Consider the following 19236-nt stretch of genomic DNA (forward strand, 5'->3'; position numbering starts at 1 on the left):
GCGGCGGGGGCCGCTGCCCTGGAGGAGCCCGCGGCCGCCGGCGCGAAGGAGAAGGACGAAGCGCTGGAGGAGAAGCTCAGGAACTTAACTTTCCGGAAGCAGGTCTCTTACAGGTAGGCGCGGGCGCCCGGGCGACCGGGAGACAGGTGCCGCCGCGGGGCTGAGACCCGCTCTCGTCCCTCACCCGGGCGCTTCCGCGGAGTTGGGGGCACCTGGCTCGCTGGCTCGCTCTCTGTTTCTCTCTCCTCTCTCTCTCTCTCTGTGTGTTTCTCTTTCTCTCTCCCCCTTGTGGGGAGACGTATTCTCTTCTCATCCCATCATTCTGGGCTGGAGGGAAGCTGGGTGCGCCCGGTTTCCCTCTGGAACAGGACCGAAGACTGGGTCTCTGAGATCAGAACAACAACAAAAATGCGTGTGTGCGCGGGAGGCGGGGGGAGGGGGGGTGCAGACACAGACAGAGATGCCTAGTTTTCTTAAGAGAAGTCCTCGAAGTTGTCCCTGAGGCGGTGTCATCTGTAACCACTCCCCCCTACCTTCCAGATTTCCTTGGATGAACCTTTGGCACTAACTTGGTAGTTGAGATCACCGTCCAGGCAGGAAAGAACAGCGCTGTCCTGAGGGGAGGTCCTTGTGGAAGTCGGACCTGCAGGGAGACCTCCCGTGAAGGAAGGGACGGTGTGGATCGAAGTCTGTAGATACTCAGCGGGTTAGGGGGTGACCCGTACCTGTGCTCTCTCCCTCTCTCCTGGGTGTGCCCAGCAGGAGGAGGTGGGGAGCCGGCTGGCCAGCCATGGAAGAGTGAGAGAGTGGCACCATGCTTGCCCCTGAGGGTGGATGCATTTGTGAGACAAGGACATTGTAGGCTAAATGGCCGCCAAATTATAATAAAAGATCAGCCCCAATTGTCTCAGGATCCAAAAAAAACGAGAACTGAGGATTCATTAGGTTCTCTGCTCCACCCCCAGCCCCCCACCCCCGGGGCAAGAATAAAAATGTCGAGAGATTCAGAGAGTTTCAGAGACTACCCTTACTGCTTTGTTAGTTTGAAAGTTCAGGTGATAAATCCAGCACAGAATGACGACAATTTGCACTTGCTAGGGGTTGGAGTATTTCTCGAAAAGGGGTCAGTAAAAACAGTAGTGTGACCCTGTCCTTTGAACTAGCGGTCCTTTCCAGAAACCCCTATAAAGTATTAAGCCTGTCACACCATGTGCTGTTATGTAAGCAAAGGCAGATGACAGAGGTGTGTGGGTTTGTGAGGGTGTGTGTTGTATTTATGGGGGCATGTGTGTGAATCGTTGGGATCCCCATAGGCATTGCCTGGACCGGAGGCCCCAGTCACTAGGGCATGTGCTGTGTGTCTAAGCGTTGGCTTCTGATGACTCTGAGACGGTCTTCCTGGTCAGGTTGTGGTTCCCGCATTCCTTGCGTGCATTTTGTTCTCTGTGCGTCGAGGGAGTTTCCCACTTGACTTGCTCTTTTAGTTACTCGCATAGATGAGGATCAAATGAATCTTTCTCTTTATATTTTTTGGTTTCCAAAAATAGGCAAGTGGTGGAGAGTGGGGTAGCTCTAGGGAGGTATGCTGGGACACAGGCAGCTCCACTTCCTCGTAATGATGGCCTGCCTGGCCCTTAGGGGAACAGGGACTACATTCAGCCTAATTTAGGAACTGTGAGTTGGAGGGGGCTCATTACATTCGGCACATTGTGGGTCTGGGCTCCTGAGCTGAGAAACTGGCCTGTGTTACTGGTATTCATCAGACTCCTCACTAGGTAGGGCTCCTGAGGCAGAGTTTGCAAGGGAAATCATTTCAGCTTGCCTCTTGGCAGGGGTCATTCTCTGAGCTTCTTCTCTCCTGGCCACGGATGCTGTGTGGGCCATGGCTTTCCCGGTTGCAAGCTCACACATGCATGTGTAAGTGTGTGCACACACAAACAGAGACATGAACACAACATTTTTCCATAAAGGAATAATAATCCTGCGTTTGCCTTACGAACCGTAGAGGTGGGTCCTACTTTGTGAACATTCCCTTTTCAGTAAAGCTGTATAATCTCCAATTCAGGGAATCACCTCCATCAGCATCACCTCAGGTGGCTGGTTCAAAATGCCTGCTACCCCAGCCTTAGAAAATCAAACAGTCTGTGGGTGGGGATTTTTAACAGGCTCCCCGGGCAGTGCTTAAGCACGCTAATATCTGAGGACCGTTGCCCTATTTTTTCCCAAAGGCTGAACAATTGATCTTTGAGCTCATAAACGGTGCCCAGCCAAACAAGACCAGGCAGTCCCAAAGTCAGAGGAAAGACAGTGAAAAGATAGTTGATTTCATCTGGGACATGTTTATCTTGGATAGCCTGGAGAGTGTCTCCATTTTGATTCCCATTATTAGTTTTTTGGAGTCATGGTGAATGGTGGACCATTCACCGTGGGAGCCATTCCTGCCAGATTCAGACATAGCTGGGCCTGACCTTTTGCCGGTGGGTCAATAAATGGTCTGTAAGGACGTACACCTCTGGCTGGAGTTGGGCATTGGCCCTTCAGTGGGGACCACCCCACCCCACTTCTGGGGGCACTCGAGGACAGTGACTGGTTGGAGTTCATGGAGAGAGGTTGGGAATACCTCACAGGATGGAGTCTGAGTGAAAGAATTCGGTTGGTGAATGAAATATGGCTGCTTGTGTAAGGGTGGGGGGAGTCATTTGAGGTGGGAAAGAGGAGATTTGCAGGTAGGTAAAAAATATCTTTTGAAGAACATGGGTATTTGCAGAATGACACTTGACAGGAAAGAAGAAGGGGGCTTTGGGAGAGGGTGTGCGTGTGCGTGTGTGTAGGGGGGTCTCATCTGCTCCTTCTGTTGCTAAGGAACATATAAGCTAGATTTTAAAAATAAATGAGGAGTGGGTGGGCATATGCAGTGACTCCTGTCTTTTTAGGAACTGGAGCCCTTTACAAAAAGCCTTTAAATAACCATTTCTGGAGGCAGATTATTCATTTTGCTTGACTTTGACTTTGTTAAGTAAAATAAACTCCTTTATATACCCCTAGATTTCCCCTCATTATCTTTTCTTTCTTGGCTGTTTTTGGGAACCATTTTTCCCATGAGAATTTTTCCTTTATTTCAGATTCTGCTCCCCTAGAGCAAATAGTCTCTGTAGACTGTAAAGCTGAAGGTTTTACAAGGCAATGCAAGTGAGCTGGTGCTTTTCTCTTCAAATTACTACTTCCTTTTTCTTTGCAAATTATGGTGCTGCAACAGATACATATGTGCCAATGACTATATAATGTGTAGGAACTGTTTTTTTTTTTTTTTTTACTGCTGTAAGAATTCCCTTTTAAGTTAGTAAAAAAAAAAAAAAGTCTTTCAGAAATGCACAGGGGAGGGGAAGGAGAAAGTAGCTGATGTTTATTGCCTTCTATGTACCAGGCACTGCAGTAAGTATTGTTGTATATTCCATCGTATTTACTCTTCGTGACTGTCCTATGGTATGATTATGCTTATGTCTATTTTATAGAAAATGAACGTGAGGTATAGAGCTTGGGTAGGAGGCAGAATTGAAACCCAGATCCAACTCTAAAGGACTCTCTCCTTAGACCACATTCTGCTTCTCTAAAGATTCATTTCAGGTTGGAAGTCCCTCCACGTGTATGTAAGTGTGTGTGTCCATGTGTGTGCAGTGTGAGCTGTTCTTTCGCCTCCTCTGTAACATGTAATACAGGTCATTATATATTATCTCTTGTACACTTGGGACCATATTCCTTTGACTGTATGATTTTAAGGATTTTCTCTACTATTTCAGAAAGAAAAATGAGTATCAATCCATGATCACCAAAGCTTATATTGGTTTCGCTTCATAGAACAAAACCACCTACATGACACCTGCCATCATTGTGGATACCCGTGTTAGAGTTTTAGATGCTTTTGGATAAAATGACACAGATGTTGTGTAGGTGAACCTAGATCCAGTGAAGAACTGGCCCGTGTACCTCTTTGAGCACCCCCGAAAAAACGATGAGGTGTGATTTCACTTATAAGAAGGCCTGGGCGATTAATGGTACTTATAAAATGTTGATGATGTGGTTCAGCTTCTCTACTTATTCACCGGAATAGTAGTACCAGACCCTCAAAGGGAGATTTTGGTACGAGACAGGCATAGCAGCAGGGAGTATTAAAATACTTAGGTTAGACAGCCAGGTAAAAAAATCTTTTCTTATTTACAGGTTGGTGATAAGAACGTGGTAGTATTTCCCTTTGTGTTTTGTCCTGCAAAGCAAGATTATGTGATTCTAAGAAAGACAAGTGGAGTGTAAGAAAGCCAGACAGGACAGCATGGGCATTTTTGTCCTTGCGAGAGAATCAATCCTGGGAGCGGGGAGTTTTCTTCTTCCGAAAACCAGTGTGCCAATATCCTCCTTTGTAAATCCGTTTTAGTTCTTTTATGTTTTTGTCTGTGCTTTATACATTTGTTCGCTATTTCGAGCCTTTAGGGTCAGAGGAAAACTTTGGTTCTGATTTAATGTTTCCTTCCTCAGTAATCACTTCGGATTTAGCTAAAGGTAGACTTCCTCAATCCAGACACAAACTGGGCAAGATTGCACTTGAACTATTGTCCATAGTACTTCACCTGTTTGAGTTGACCTTTGAGAGCCTTGGTTTTTACCTGGGAGCGTGATGGCATCGGACCCTGTGGCATCAGGGGGTGGAGAAGTTGAAAGGAGTTTTGCTGGTGTTCATTTTCGCCGCGACAACCACAGCATTGCCTCATGGGGTCAAATCAAATTAGAGTAGAGTTAGCTCTTTGAAACATTTTACTGTCTAATAAGAGAAAATGAGGACTCCTAGTGAGGCCCCGGGCTTATTGCACCTTCCACGTCCTTCTCGGCTGGGCTCTGGGATACGCACACCCTTTAGGCAACCCCGAATTGTTCTTAAAGTGGGCTGAGAGGCATTCATTCTGTGAAACTGGAAGCATCTAGAAGGACCACTGCCTAGATATTGTTGTGATGTTTGTTTTCTTACTTGGGTTTATGTGGGTTAACACCTGTCCAAATTATTTTTTCTGAGACCTTGTAATTTTTGCTTTAGGACAGCAGTTACTCCAAATTAAGGGTGGGTAACTGAGGGAAGAAGGTAAGGAGCGAAACAAAGTCTAAGCTGAAAGGTTTCTTTTTTTTTTCTTTGAAATTTAATTTGCATGACATAACTATAAACGTGGACTAATTTCAAATTGTTTGAACTGGCTGGAACCATTTGCACTGTTGGAATTGTTTGAACTGGTAGGAATGTTATGCCTGCTGCAAGGTCTAACAAACCAATGCAGTGCAGGAAAAGATGAAAGAAATTAAAATGGCGGGGTACCTGGGTGGCTCAGTGGGTTACGCGTTCGACTTGGCTCAGGTAATGATCTCGCGGTTCGTGAGTTCGAGCCCCGCGTCAGGCTCTGTGCTGACAGCTCAGAGCCTGGAGCCTGCTTCGGATTCTGTGTCACTCTTTCTCTCTGCCCGTCCCTTGCACATGCCCTGTCTCTCTCTGTCTCAAAAATAAAGAAAACATTTTAAAAAATAAAAAAAAAAAAGAAATTAAAATGGCAAGTTAGGTCTGCTTGAATATGCTGCTCCCATAATTCCGCTCTGGCCTGTTCACCAGGCAGACTCCTCTTAGGATTGCTCAGAGGTGTCCACTTTCTGTGGTAGGTGGTCGGTCTTCCCATGTCCTCACATGGCACTTGCATAAAGCCGTGTTAGGACTCAGTTGTAATTTTCTGGTGTGGGAGCTTGACCGGGATTTAAACCTGGCACCTTCCGGCTGACCTTGGGCGTGTTGTGTAATCCCTTGCAGGCTCAGCATACTCATCTCTGAAATGGGGGGAATCATAACACGTACCTTAGAAACTTCTCATGAGATTTGAGTGAGTTACCTTATGCCCAGGGCGCAGCACAGCGCCTTGCACCGAGTTAACTTTTCTAATTATTATTATTCCCTGCTAAATTGTTAGCCCCTTAGAAGTCAGAGATTGCACCTTACCATTTGAATCCCTGAATCCTGTTCTCATTACTCAGTAGGTGTTGCATAAATATTTATTGGATGAACGAATCTAATTGCCTTCTTTAAATAAACTACTGCTCTTACCATTCCCTGTCCATCTCGGGTTGTGATTTTCGTTTCTCCTGAAAGAAAGCTTTGCCTTTTCTCTCATTTACACTGTGTCCGACAGCCCAGAACTGTGTTTCCGTTTACAGCTTCCTGTATGACTACCTGCACCAGCCGTTCGGCCGGCTGTTCGGGGCTGGAGAGGGGTGGCAGAGCTCTTACTTAACCAGCTATTTGCAGCTTGTCAAAGAAAAAGCCTTAATTTGCCTTCTGAGTAGCACTAATTAGCTCTCTGGCTCTCTTTCTGTCTGTCTCATCCCTTTCCAAGGGGGCATCATTGATTTCCTCCTCGGGGAATTTTCTGTTGACTTTTTTTCCTGTGATTAGAACTTAGAAAGGCACAAAGATGGCTGCCCCGCCGTCCTGGAATCTGGCCTGACCGCTGTCCAGCCAGCCGGAGGTTTTTACTCCCTCGGCGGCCTCTGCTCTGCAGTCCTTCGCTCTCTCCTTCCAGTTCACCCGACTGACTTTGGCGGAAAAGTTATTATAGGAAGAATTCCTTTGTCTCTTTGTAACTCTAAGCTTTTGCTTTGTTTTCAGCTCGCTTAATGACAAATTCTGCAAAAAAGGGCCAGCTACTTTTTATGCACCTATATTTATAGCACTTGAAGGGTGGCTGGTGAGTGTAGTGTTCAGAGAGGTGGCGGGAACGCTGCGGTGGTCTTTTAGAGAAAATCAGATCATCAGGTGTGTGTGCGCTGGCTGGCTGACGGAGGGGGCTGTGGTTGGGTAGAGGTGGGAAGAAGGGTCTTCGCAGATGAATTTTAATGTTCTTTCCTTGCAGCCCTGAGGTTTTGTGAGTCTCTGAAACGGAGCTGATACTGTTTTTTAAAGGCAACAGCTTTCTGACAGGGACTTGTGTAGTCCTTAACCTCTGGCCGTTTTGCTTAAGTGGAGATTTGCCGTTAGATTTGCAGATTCATAAATAATGCTCTGATAAGAGCCAATTCTGATTTAAGCTATAACATGATGGTCTGACTTGCTGGATTGCGGTTGGGGCGGGGGTGGGGGTGGGGGTGGGAAACAACCAAAACTTAAAACAGTAAGAAAGAAACTGCAACCAAATCTCATTATTCTTACTCTTCGATGTCGTGACAGACAGGTGGAATGACGGTTAAGAGCCCTGACTCTAGAGCCCTGTCACCGGCTGCAGTTCTCCCTCTATCTCTGCCTGCTGTGTGACCTTGGGCACGTTGCTTCATCACTCTGTGCCTTAATTTCCCCTTGTATAAAATGGTAGCGACAGTGGGACCCTCCTTGTAGGACGGTTTGAAGGCAGACACGCATCATGCTCCCTGTCACAAAGTTAAGTGCCGTGTTTATTCCGGTGGTATCACCTATCCTTCAGTCCAGTTAGGGAGATCTGTTTATTAATCTTCAATGTGTTGAACATTAGTCAGATGTCCGTGGCCAGTGATAAAATTATTCAGATAATAGGAAAATCAGATAGCTGTATACTTGGGAAAATAAACGTACAGGTTTTGGCATTCACTGAGGTATGGGATCTGTACTTCTCCTTTAACAACTTGTTAAAAAATCAGTTGACTCTCGCTAGAGGGTATGGAGAGGATCGAGCTGCCTCTGAGTGCTCTGGAAATCGGAGGAGGCAGGAAGCCAACGTCGGAGAAGATGGGCATGGCCAGCGTGCAGAGGAATCAGCGTGCAGCGGCCCACACCCCCAAACTGGTCATCCGGGAGCAGGAAGCCAGACGCGGAGGATTGGGTAGCAGGGTCTCAGAGCTTCGAGTGTCGGGAATAGATAAGTAGATAAAGACAGAGGTGCTAGAAATAGAGTTGCCACCAGGGACTCCAGGACAGAGGTTATTTCTCCTCTGGCCCGGCTCGATGCCGTCTGCTTTGTGTGTCCAGACAATGGCCAGCTGCCGCGTCCTGGCAATCAGAGAAAAAGCTTCCCAGATGCTACCTGTCCTGGATTATTTCAGAAATTGAAGGCTCAGCCTTCTGGGATGTTCTGTCAGTTTTCTCAACCAGGCCAAACAACAGAATTTACTTTTTAAAATTGTAGGTGATTATTAAATATTTGTTGAACAAATAAAACTGGCTCAGGACTGTGAAATAAGTACTGAGGAAGTAAATTCATTTCTTTTTCCTATAAAAGATAAAGGAGAGGCAGTTTGGTCGCTTTTGTGGATCATGTAGATTTTCAGGAAATAGCCAGAAAACAGACTTCTTGAAAACTCCAGAATACATTTTTAAAATGTGTCTTGCCTTCGTGTGTCAGAAAGATGTAAAAAATCCTTTGGAAGAATACATTTTTGTTTTAAAAACACTTGAAAGCAGTTTGTTTAAAGGTGAAAGGGGTTTTATATAAGCGTATGTGGATGCAGTTGGAAAGGGTTCCATGTATCACTTTGAGACAAACTTCTGGAGCATTCTTCAAACCGAAAGGATTGTGTTCTCATCACTGTCCTTATGTCTGTAACTGGGTTTGAGGCAATCTCTCTCTGAGACAGAGCATTCCCTGTAGGGGTTTTTTGAGAAAAGAGCCTGATTTAAAACGGTTTCTTCCTTTTAAATTGGCCTCCTCTCCATGCAAAGACTAAGCCATGGCATATTTTTGTCTCTCTCCCATTGAAGCACTGTCCTCAGCATCTAAAGTGAGACAGGAAGTAGAGAAACCTTGAACTCCAGAAGCCTCCGAGCATGATCTTCTCTGGCAGAGTGAACACCCATGGGGCTGCTGAGCCTTCCCGGCCTACCCTGCCTTTTCTCACAGTGGCCAAAAAACAGCAGCCACCGCTGTTCTTGTCCTTCCCAGTGGCCTCTGACATACCATTCCCTGAGGCAGCAAAGACAGCCCATGTACTTCCCAAGAGTTCGTGCAGTGCAGCTAAGAGAAGAAAAATGCTCTCCTTGGTTCAGATCTGGGCCGCAAGTGTTAATTTACTTAACTCTCTACTTGTGAATATTAATCAGTGTGAGGTACTGATTTTAGTAAACGTTTCCTCTGAGCCGTGAAACTTTTATTATAGCATTTTCACTTAACCCTCAATTAAGTAGGGGCTATTATTATTTCCATTTTACAGATAAGGATATTGAGGCTTAGAGTTTAAGCAACTTGCGTGAGGTCCTGAGGCTTATGGCAGGGTTCAGATCCAGTTCCATATTTGCCAACTGCTTCCCCAGTGCAGCTTTTTACTCTGGTTCTTTCACCCGTTCCCACTTCCTATGTACAGATAGCCGTATTTGCACTATCTAGTGGTTTATTAGACCAACATCCTCTGAGAGGAGAGACCCGTGGGCCTATCGTTTTGGGGGGCCCAGCCAGTCCTAACACAGAACATAGACAGAGGTTGATTGGCTGAGAGACCAAGAATTCCTTCCCTGTCCAAGCATGGACTCGGCTCTGTGAATAGCGTCTGCTACTGGCCATTGTAGGCAGGCGAAGACCGAGCTCTCCTTTCTGAAACTATATGATTTTTCTCCATGGCACGGGGTGGAGGAAAAAATCCAGTTTCCTGGGGCCAGGGAATGCTCTGCAGGGATTATAGCTCAATGCATGTCCCCTCCTTCAATTTCTATCTCCAGTACAAGACCTTGTCATATGTTGTAAGCAGAGTGGAACTTGAGGGGCTGGTGGTTAATGGTACAATGGCGTGGGGTCCGGTGAAGAAGTTCGCACCGATTTATGTGTATTTTGTGTGGTTGAAGTGGCACAGTAAAAGCACCATCTGATTTTTTTGAGTATCCTTAGGAGAGTGGAGTCTTCACCTTTAACTGGAGGGCCTATTCAGGCTGTAAGTACTTTCAGTGTAAGTTTTTTCATAGCAACACCCTTCAGAATTCATAAGTATATGCATGTGTGCTGTTATAGTCACCTAGAAAGTTCCAAAGGATGATTTAAAAAACCTGAGTCATTTTTTCCTATTTGAAGAAAACCTTCAGAATTTCTTAGCAAAATAAATCTCTAGTTCAAAAATAAACGACAAAGCTATTTAAAGATTAAAACAGAAGCTTTCTATGAGCCAGTGTGGAATTATAACAAAATCTAAGGGATTTTTTTTTTTAAAAGACAGATTTCTGGAGATTTCTTACACTGTTAATACCAACTAAATTTAAGTACTTCTAATAAAAACGTGTGTGGCGCTTTTAGGGCTTTGCCATTTATAAACTGCTTTCACCTGCTTGATCTAATTTTGCTCTCAAAACAGTCTTAGGCAACAGGTAGAGCAGGTATTGTTTTTTAGAGCCATTGTACGTTTACGGAAACAGGCGTGACCACTAGGTGACTTTCCCAAAGCCACAAGCCGGTACGGGGCGTTGCCAGGCTTAGGCTAGTTTTTGGCTTTGAAGTCCCATGTTCTTTTCACTTCATTACACTGCTTCCATGCCTCGCCGTATGGAAGGGTAGATAGCAGCGTTTCCCTTTCGTTAATTTTATTTACTTGACTTTATCTCAGTTGTTAATCACAATGGACAGAGTTGGAATCAGTCACTGGCTGGCCTACCAAACCCATATGGCATTGATTTGGAGGATGACCTCATTGTCATCCTCATGACTCTTTCTGTATATTCAAAAACATGGAACCACCAGCAGCATGGTATATGTTTAATACACCTTCTGTTGGGGAGAAAAAAAAAACATTCAGGCTCTTCCTTTGCATTAGTTGCTAAGCAGCAGCCATTTCATTGTAAAGGAGATTCAGTTCAAGTAATGACATAGGTATTCCAAGAATAGCATTTCATTTTTACAGCAACTGCATTTCACGTCTCCATATAGCATATGCTCCTGTGGCTCAGTGATTTTAGGGGGAGCAGTGGGCACCTCAACACATTTGTTGAATATGTGGAGAAAATTCAATATAGCTGATCACCTAATAACCAAACTCCCATGGTCTGTGACTAAGATTGTGCAGCAAGCATGGGCTGCCTGCAGTTTTAAGGATTTGGAAGCATCTCCAGAAAATACGAACTGCCAAACAGGTATGTTTTTGAGGCCACGTTTGACATTAACTGAGAATATCTCGATGGAATACTCTGGATAATTTAGAATTCTAAAGGTTTTTTTCTTATTAAAAATTTTAAGATATTTATTTATTTATTTATTTATTTATTTATTTAGAGAGTGAGAGCGAGCATGAGATGGGAAGGTGCATCGAGGGAGGTTGAGAGAGAGTATCTCAAGCAGGCAGTGAGCCCGACGCAGGGCTCAGTTTCCCCTGAGCTCATGACCTGAGCCGAAATCAAGGGTGGCACACTTAACCGACTGAGACACCCAGGTGCCCCTAGAATTCTAAGATTTTGAGGTAATATGACATAGAATATAATTTGGTTGCAGCAAGGAACTGGATTGTGGGCAAAATTTAATTGTATTGAGATATGGCTGGCAACTGAAGGCTCTTAAAAATGAAGATAAAAGCAAATCCTGTGCAAGCCTGGCAGAAGTCTAGGAGTTCAGTTTGATCAGCAAAAAGGGGGTGAGCATGGAGGAAGACGTGTGTGTAGGACGCGTGTGTGTATAATTCTTCTGTAGGTGTGTGTGTGTAAAAGAGGAGATTGTCAGATTACAGAGATGCCAGGTGACATTTTTCTGATTGCACTATCATGAATTTTGGAGGCTGCGTGATCTGTGTGTGGAAGTCCATGGCCCTGCTTCTCAAGGCATTTCTGTCATCTCTGTTCTAGCTGGTACTGGCTATTGTGAAACTTAGGGGTATGTAGACAAATAGATTTTCTTTAGTGAACTGCTTCGTGGGAATTGTTACAGGAGCAAACTTTGTTGTTTTCTAGGAGTGTGCTGCACCACCACCAGCCCCCCTCCCCCGCCCCCTCCCCAAGCCATTTGAGAGAAAATACCTCTTTCCGGGAGCAGATGGGATGCTTGGAAGCTGGTCTTTAACTTCCAGTAAACTGACCTCCCATTTATGGCAAAGTACTTCTTCCAGGAACTAAAAGTAATGTTCAGAAGAAATAATACATGGATGAATCTACAAATGGCGAACAGTTATTCCCACTGTGGCGTGGGTTCATTAGTATAGTTGTTCTTAGCATCTCTCCAGCAATTAGTGCTTCTCATCTATTTCATTGTGCACTTTTTACAATTACTCAAAATGGCTTTGGTGGAGCAGTTGTGGTGTTCTAGGAAACCATTATCTACATGGGGAAATCAAGTCAAGAGACCTGGGAAGGAGAGGTCTGGAGCCGCTGACTTCCCTCCTGGCATGAAACCACAGAGGAATAAGAGCCTAAGTGTCTTTCAGGAAAAGCACTTCTGAGAGGTGCTCAATGGTGTACCTTCAGCGTTAGTAATAGTAATATTACTAATAGCAGCAATAACACTTATTGAGGTCTTATTATATGTGCCAGGAACTGTGCTTAGCGATTAGCATACTTTATTCCAGTTAATTTTTACAACAACTTTATGAGGTAGGTACTCTTACTATTTACAGTTTTATAGAAGAGGAAACCGAGGCACAGGGTAACGAAGTACCGTCTCAGTACGTCACAACTAGCAAGCAGTGGAGCCAGGATTTGAATGTCAGGAGAACTCCTTGGCCAGTGCACTTAAACATTGCTGTGTGCTATATCCCAGTATAAATCTGTAGATATACCCTGTTTCCGTATTGGGAATCACTTCTCCCCTGTTGTGTGCAATCTTGTGAGACTGTACATCCAGATACCTGGCTCTGTGCCATGGAGGCCAATGAGTTCTTTGGAAGGTGTCACAGGTGGCTTCCTCTTACTGCACTGAGACTACCCTAGGGCATATGACCTGAGCCGGTATATTCAGACTCTTTTGGGTCTGACCTCTTCAAGGCTATCACGGGGTGTGCCAGTTTGGTCGTATCCATTAGCAGCGCCCTCGTAGGACAGTTCCTCCTGCCCTCACTGCTGTCTATTCCCAACATGGGTCCCCAGCTTTTCCATTAAATTGTGAACTATCCAACATCTTCCCAGTGAACTTCCTTGTTGTTTAAGTAAAACAAAAAAAACACCAAAACAAAAAAACAATATAAAACAAACAGAAAAAACCCCCAAACACACAAAAACCCCACCAAAAAAACCCCAATACCAAACACAGAAAAACAATGAAACAAAACAAAACAAAAAAACTCCAACCTAATTGATAAATATCATTGCCAAATGGTCCACCAGCAGAGGCTGGTGAATGTCTTCCATGTTAGGAGTTCTTGGCTGCATTAGGGAGAGTGTTATATCATTGGTTAGGTCTGATTGTTGGAAAGTTTTTGTTATAGAGAAAATTAGGTATTACCATTTAATGAATATCTAGCATGACTTAGGTACTTTGTGCCTCCTGTTTTGTTGTTCTCCTCTTTAATTATCACAACAACTGTCTAGATTAGTTATTTCTATTTTACAAACGAGGACACTAAATCTTCCAGAGGGAAACAATTTGCTTAAACTCAAAGAGGTGTTAGTCGAGTCAGAATTCAGACTCAGTTCTAAGTCGCCCAAGGCTTACATTTTCCTCACGATCCTGTGCTGCCTCCATGTTGAGGCTTAACCCAACTCCTTTATTTTTTACCTACTGGCATTTACATTTGCACTTCTGGGGGATATTCAGATTAACCCTCCCCTTTGTTTCCATATGATAGTCTTCAAATATTTGAAGTCAGGTATCACATTTCTCTTTGGGCCTCTTTTCCTTGAACTAAACCATTTCCACTTTTATTCTTCAGTTATCCCTTATCTAAAGATGATTGCAAAGTCATTGTTCTGTCTGTCCCTAATTTGACAGTGTACTGGTTTATGCGTGGCTTTCTCCGTAAGAGTTCAGCAGTAAACTAAAAACATGGCCCTGGTCTACCATTGGCACATGTGGAGTCTTTGTTTGAATTAGAAACAGGTTCTAAGTCTAGGTGGACAAGTTAACAAAAATCTTCCCTTACTCCTGAGCTCTGTCAGCCCCGGAGCCAGGATCTAGCATGTGGTGGGTGGCACTTAGGATGGGGTTCATTCTCCCACCGCCTCTGGGTGTTCTAGTGCAGGGCACAACCTGCGTGTATGTGTGTGTGTATATATGTGTGTGTGTATATATATGTATGTACGGCTCTCAGGACTTAGTTCCTTTGCTGTGGTCATCGGCTGCCATGAGTATATGGATTAGCAAGGGTTCAGGCCAATTGCTGTAAAACTCATTCCAAGAGCCAGATTTCTAGACTGGCGATTCGACAAGTTACTGATGACATTTCCAGTGTCTTACTTAGATTGCAGCCATTTCACTTAAGGTTTGTGATTTCAGTTTGGCTACATGTTTATTTGTCACGTTTCGTATTTATTTCAGACACCAAGCACCTCTAGAATATTCAAGATTGCTTTTCCTTTTCTCTCTCCCTCCTTTCCTCCCTCCCTTTCTCTGTTCTTTCCTAAATAAGAAATGTCAAGCTCTCTCTTAAGAACTATTTACTGTTATCTCTATTTTTCAGACTTATGCCTTCATTGCCCTCCCCTTGACCCTGCTGCTGGTGGAGAAATGCCTGTGGTCAACCCTTCTAAAACTGGCTTAAGCTGTTTGAGAGGTTTTGGTGAACTTTCTTTTAGTGAGTTGACAGAGAGCTTATAAAGAAATCCATCTGTACTTTGGCTAAACCTATATTTGGTGGCCAGGAAGATTACTTATTTTGTCCAGAGGATAGCGTTCTACTGTTTCAGATACGAGGGCTGCCCAGTACAGTAGATGGGAGCCACATGTGCCTATCAAAAGTAATTAAATATATTAAATTCAAATCCAGTTCCTCAGTCACACTAGCCATACGTTAAGTGCTTCATAGCCACAGTGACTGGTAGCCACCGTATTGAGCAGCACAGATACAAACCATTTGTATCACTGAAGACAGGTCTGTTGAACAGTGCTTCTTTGAGAGATTAGTGTCGAGTCATTATCAAACCTCTAGAAACCTCTAACCAGCCATCCTTAAATGACAACCTTGAAAGATATAGTTCTTGAATTAAGAAGTCTAGTTGTCTGATTAAAAAGTTACCCCTTAGAGGTATAAGTAGGAAGAAGAGAGCATTGAAGACAGGGGCAAATCATTGTTGGTGTTCTCCTTCATTTTGCTTGTCGTGTGTTCCTCCTCACTACAGTGGTGACTGATTTCCATAAGGGTAAGGACAGGAAATTTGTCTTCTTTGTAATCTTCATCTTCCTCTAAATTGCCAGACGTACAGGGCTCTGTGCAGGAAGGAACAAGTTCTATAGCTTTGGTGTAGACTGGCTGTTTTGCCATCAAAAATACTTAGTTTGTAGTAGTTGTTATTTGGAAGTAGAGTGAAGGGTGGGGGAAGAGCATCACTGCTTCTCCATGAGGAGATTCCTGAAATTTGGCAAAGGCATGGTCCAGGATGCAGGGTATGAACTTGGAATATGGATGTGCAGCTTTAGGTTCTATGTGGCAGAAATTGCTTATTGTGCTCCCTGTTTTATTCTTATATTAGTTCCCATCATGTTCAATAAATATTTAGTGTAAATTCACCAGGGAGGCATGGAAGTAAAAATGCATGGACTTGAACCTTTAATGTGGCTCACCTGGTTCTTATAGGAAAGACCATAGGAGTCTATGAAAAGGGCTTCAAGGACAAAGCAAAAGCCCCAGGAGAATCCTTGTGTTTGTGTGGATTCTCTGGTGCTTTGAACTGCCAATATTGCACACAAGGGTGTTCTAAAAGTAACCTGAGTAATGTGCCTCCTCAGCTGAAGGGAGTGAGATAATTTGTGAGGATGATGAGAAATTGAAAAGGAGAGAAGCTTTAGAACATGAGAAATGAAATACATGAATCTCCCTGGTCTCTGAGGCTCTCCCACGCATCAAGTGCTTTCTTTGAAGTCTTGATATTGAAAATCAAGAAAAAAGTACTAAAAAAAAAAGCATCAAGGGGAGAATCATTGGGTTTTTCTCACCTATGTTTTATAACATGAGCAGTTCCCTGGATAAAAACTTACCAGTTTCATAGGAATAGTTGTGGAATACTCACATACCGTATGTGCAAATCACTATTTCAAGCCCTTGTTGAGGAATCCAAAGTTGAATAATATGATTTCTACCTTAAAATCGTTTCAGATTGATCATAACTTATTGGAGAAACAACAACAACAACAACACGTGTTGAGTGCTTACTGTGTGCCAAACGCTATGCTAAGTGCTACAAATAAGAGAAGTAAGAAGTTCTGCTATGAAGAATGTATGGTCTAGTGAGGGAGAGGGATGGAATTGACCCATAACAGTACAAAGTGATAAGTTCAAAGGTGGAGGGATGGTTGGGGGCCCCAGAGGAAGGGTCCCTACATCAGATGGAAGAGTGGAAAAAGACCTTTAAGAGCAGATAATGGTTAAGTATGCTTTCAAGAAAGAAGAGGGGATGGCCAGGTGGAGATACGTGTATTTATTCATATCACTGGTACAGTGGAGGAAACATACCCTAAGTTCCAAATGGCAAACTAGAAACAATTTTGGAACACAGTACATTTGCTTCTTCTCTTTTTTCAACAGCCCCTGAAATCAAACATTTGAGTTTTTTGGAGTGGAAGCTTTAAACAGGTTTCTAGCTTTAAACTACCTAGAAATTCACATATGAAGGGTCTTTACTAGGAGTTATATATCTTCTCTATACCTCTTAGACATCAGAGCTTGAACAAAGGTAAACAACAGACATAAAGTAATGCACATGACTATTTCTGAGTTGTAGAAAAACCAAAGAGGGGGAGAGAAGTTAGTTCTGCTTGGAGGTTTTCTTGAGATGTTGGCTTTGATGGTTTGGTAATATTCCAACAAGAGGAGACAGGACACAAGGAGAGCAGGTATGGACAATCTAGGCAGAGGGCTTGTCTGAGAAAGGACTTGGTGGATGGAAATGAATAATGTACTGGGGCAGCCATGTGAATTGTGGGATAATTTTGCTTTGAGCATGGAGATATGTAGTGAAAAGTCAGGCAAGAGAGGTAACTTAATACTCTTTATAGAAAGCCTTGAATGCCATTGGAGGAATTTGAATTTTGTAGTTAACAGAGAGCCACGGGAGGTTTTGGGAGAAGAGAGGTGGTGGTCTGTACCCAAATGTGAGAAAGTCTTTGTTCTTGCTGGATCCATTGCTAATTCGTCTTTCTGGAGACACTGTTATTACTACAGAAGCCATTGCTGCAAAAGTGACACCTCTACCCTGCCCTGCCATGAAACATTCCAGAGTGGACAAGATCTTCCCTCCCTCCCTCCCTCCCTCAGGACATGAAGAGGGAAGGGAGATCCCTGTTCTCTCTGCAGTGGCCATGGTGGCTGAGAGCCATGTTCCTCTCATGCGTCTGGGACAATAGGAAGGAGGAAGGAGGACACGAGGAAGGAGGGTGAATCTCAAATCCATAAGAATCTGGGAAAGGTTGAGTAAGGAGAATGTGAGGTAGCCTCAGAACCTAAACATGAAACTAATTTTTACATAAAATAGTGTAATAAATGGTTAGATTTGATGTCATTAATTAATACTGTAGCTAGGCAACCTTATCCTAAGTTCTAACCTGGTAACTGTAGAGAAAATTGGGGAATTTAGATTGTCTTAGAGCTGGGAACTTTTTCTAATCTGTTTAGAGAAACTCCCCAAATCACATCATTGAACTTTTGTTAATGAAGTGGAAAGTTTTTTTCCAGATCCCAATACCTAGAAGTCACTGAACAAATTAATAGAGAAATGTGTGTTCTGAATGTATTAGAAAATAGTAGTCGAGCAGCTTAAACGTTGTTCACTGTCAGAGGGCTGTGTTACTGTCTAACGCTATTACATGAATAGGGATTGGCTGGACCAGTTAATAGAAATACAGATAATTTTGCAGCTCGGAAAGATTTGCTTTCAGCTGCGAACTGCACACTCTTTTCAGACCTAATCTTCAGTAAATGGAGTGCAGCAATGTGGTGGAAAGTCAGTGTGACCAATTCTGTCCCCTGGCTTTCACGCCTGCTCCTGAAGGATCAGGACAATGCCCAGCTTATTCCGTGCATTATGTACATTGCATTGCAAGGCTTGAGAGCTGGCCCACACTCTACATTTTGGAAAACGATTTTTCCCATATAAATGGAAAATAGAGAAAATTGGGTAGAAGAGAGAGCACCTTTGAGATCAACTTTGAGCAACTTCTTTAATATGCAAGAAGGAATAGGGGCTTCGTTGAGGGCCCCCAGGAGTGATGAGTAGTCTTGGGCCCACAGGCACACATGACCTGTCTGACGTGAGGATGCAACCTGCAAACGAATTTCAGAATTAAGATTAGAAAACTCTCTTTGTCCACCTTTCAACAGACCCAGTTATTAATGATGTGGAGACCACCACTACCAAGCAGTGTCGTAATTCAGTCTGATAACAGTAATACACTCCAAGACGCAAAACTTCGTATTCCTTTCCATGTTACTCAGTGAAGCCACTTTTGTTTTTAAATTTTTTTTTTTCAACGTTTATTTATTTTTGGGACAGAGAGACACAGAGCATGAACGGGGGAGGTGCAGAGAGAGAGGGAGACACAGAATCGGAAACAGGCTCCAGGCTCTGAGCCATCAGCCCAGAGCCCGACGCGGGGCTTGAACTCACGGACCGCGAGATCGTGACCTGGCTGAAGTCGGACCCTTAACCGACTGCGCCACCCAGGCGCCCCAAGCCACTTTTGTTTTAAATGAAAAAATTATAGATGACCCTTGATTTTTTTCCTGATAGACTTCTTTCAAAAATGTTTATTCCTCACTCTCTTGGATCAACAGAGGCATAAATAAAATTAGAAAATAAGTCTGTTAACGTGACGTTGTTTACCCCTGTTACCGCGTGTGTGTGCGCGCACGCACACGTGTGCACGCTCACAAATGGAGTTGGATTGTTTGCGTGTCACTTGTTAACCCTCGGAGAGGTCTCACTCTCTCTGAAGTCCAGGGTCCTCGTTTGAAAAATGAGGCTGGTGATACTTGCTGCACAGCACGGTTGTCGAGGCCGCATTGAACGATGTAGGCACTTGGTAAATTATAAACCCTATTGAGATGCAAGACACTGCTGCCCTACCACCATGTAAATCATGTGTGTGCCATCTGCCATGGACACATGGGAAGACCTTGTGAACTTCCCAGGGTAATTACGTTTCTTCA

The 19236-nt window shown here is 43.9% G+C and overlaps 1 protein-coding gene across 3 annotated transcripts in view; it reads left to right on the top strand.

Annotated features, from left to right (window-relative positions):
- The first annotated feature begins 17 nt into the window (after positions 1 to 17).
- The window catches only part of DGKI (diacylglycerol kinase iota), a 441930-nt gene continuing 422711 nt past the window's right edge, over positions 18 to 19236 (top strand). For 2 of the 3 annotated variants that reach the window (XM_040471856.1, XM_040471863.1), the window contains exon 1: positions 18 to 113. The gene's annotated coding sequence lies outside the window, so the exon portion shown is untranslated. The remainder of the gene's footprint in view (positions 114 to 19236) is intronic. The other variant, XM_040471861.1, reaches the window with a different exon arrangement.

The sequence above is a fragment of the Herpailurus yagouaroundi genome, unplaced genomic scaffold (genome assembly GCF_014898765.1).
Source record: "Herpailurus yagouaroundi ecotype Mexico unplaced genomic scaffold, PumYag 100, whole genome shotgun sequence".
Classification (NCBI taxonomy): domain Eukaryota; kingdom Metazoa; phylum Chordata; class Mammalia; order Carnivora; family Felidae; genus Herpailurus; species Herpailurus yagouaroundi.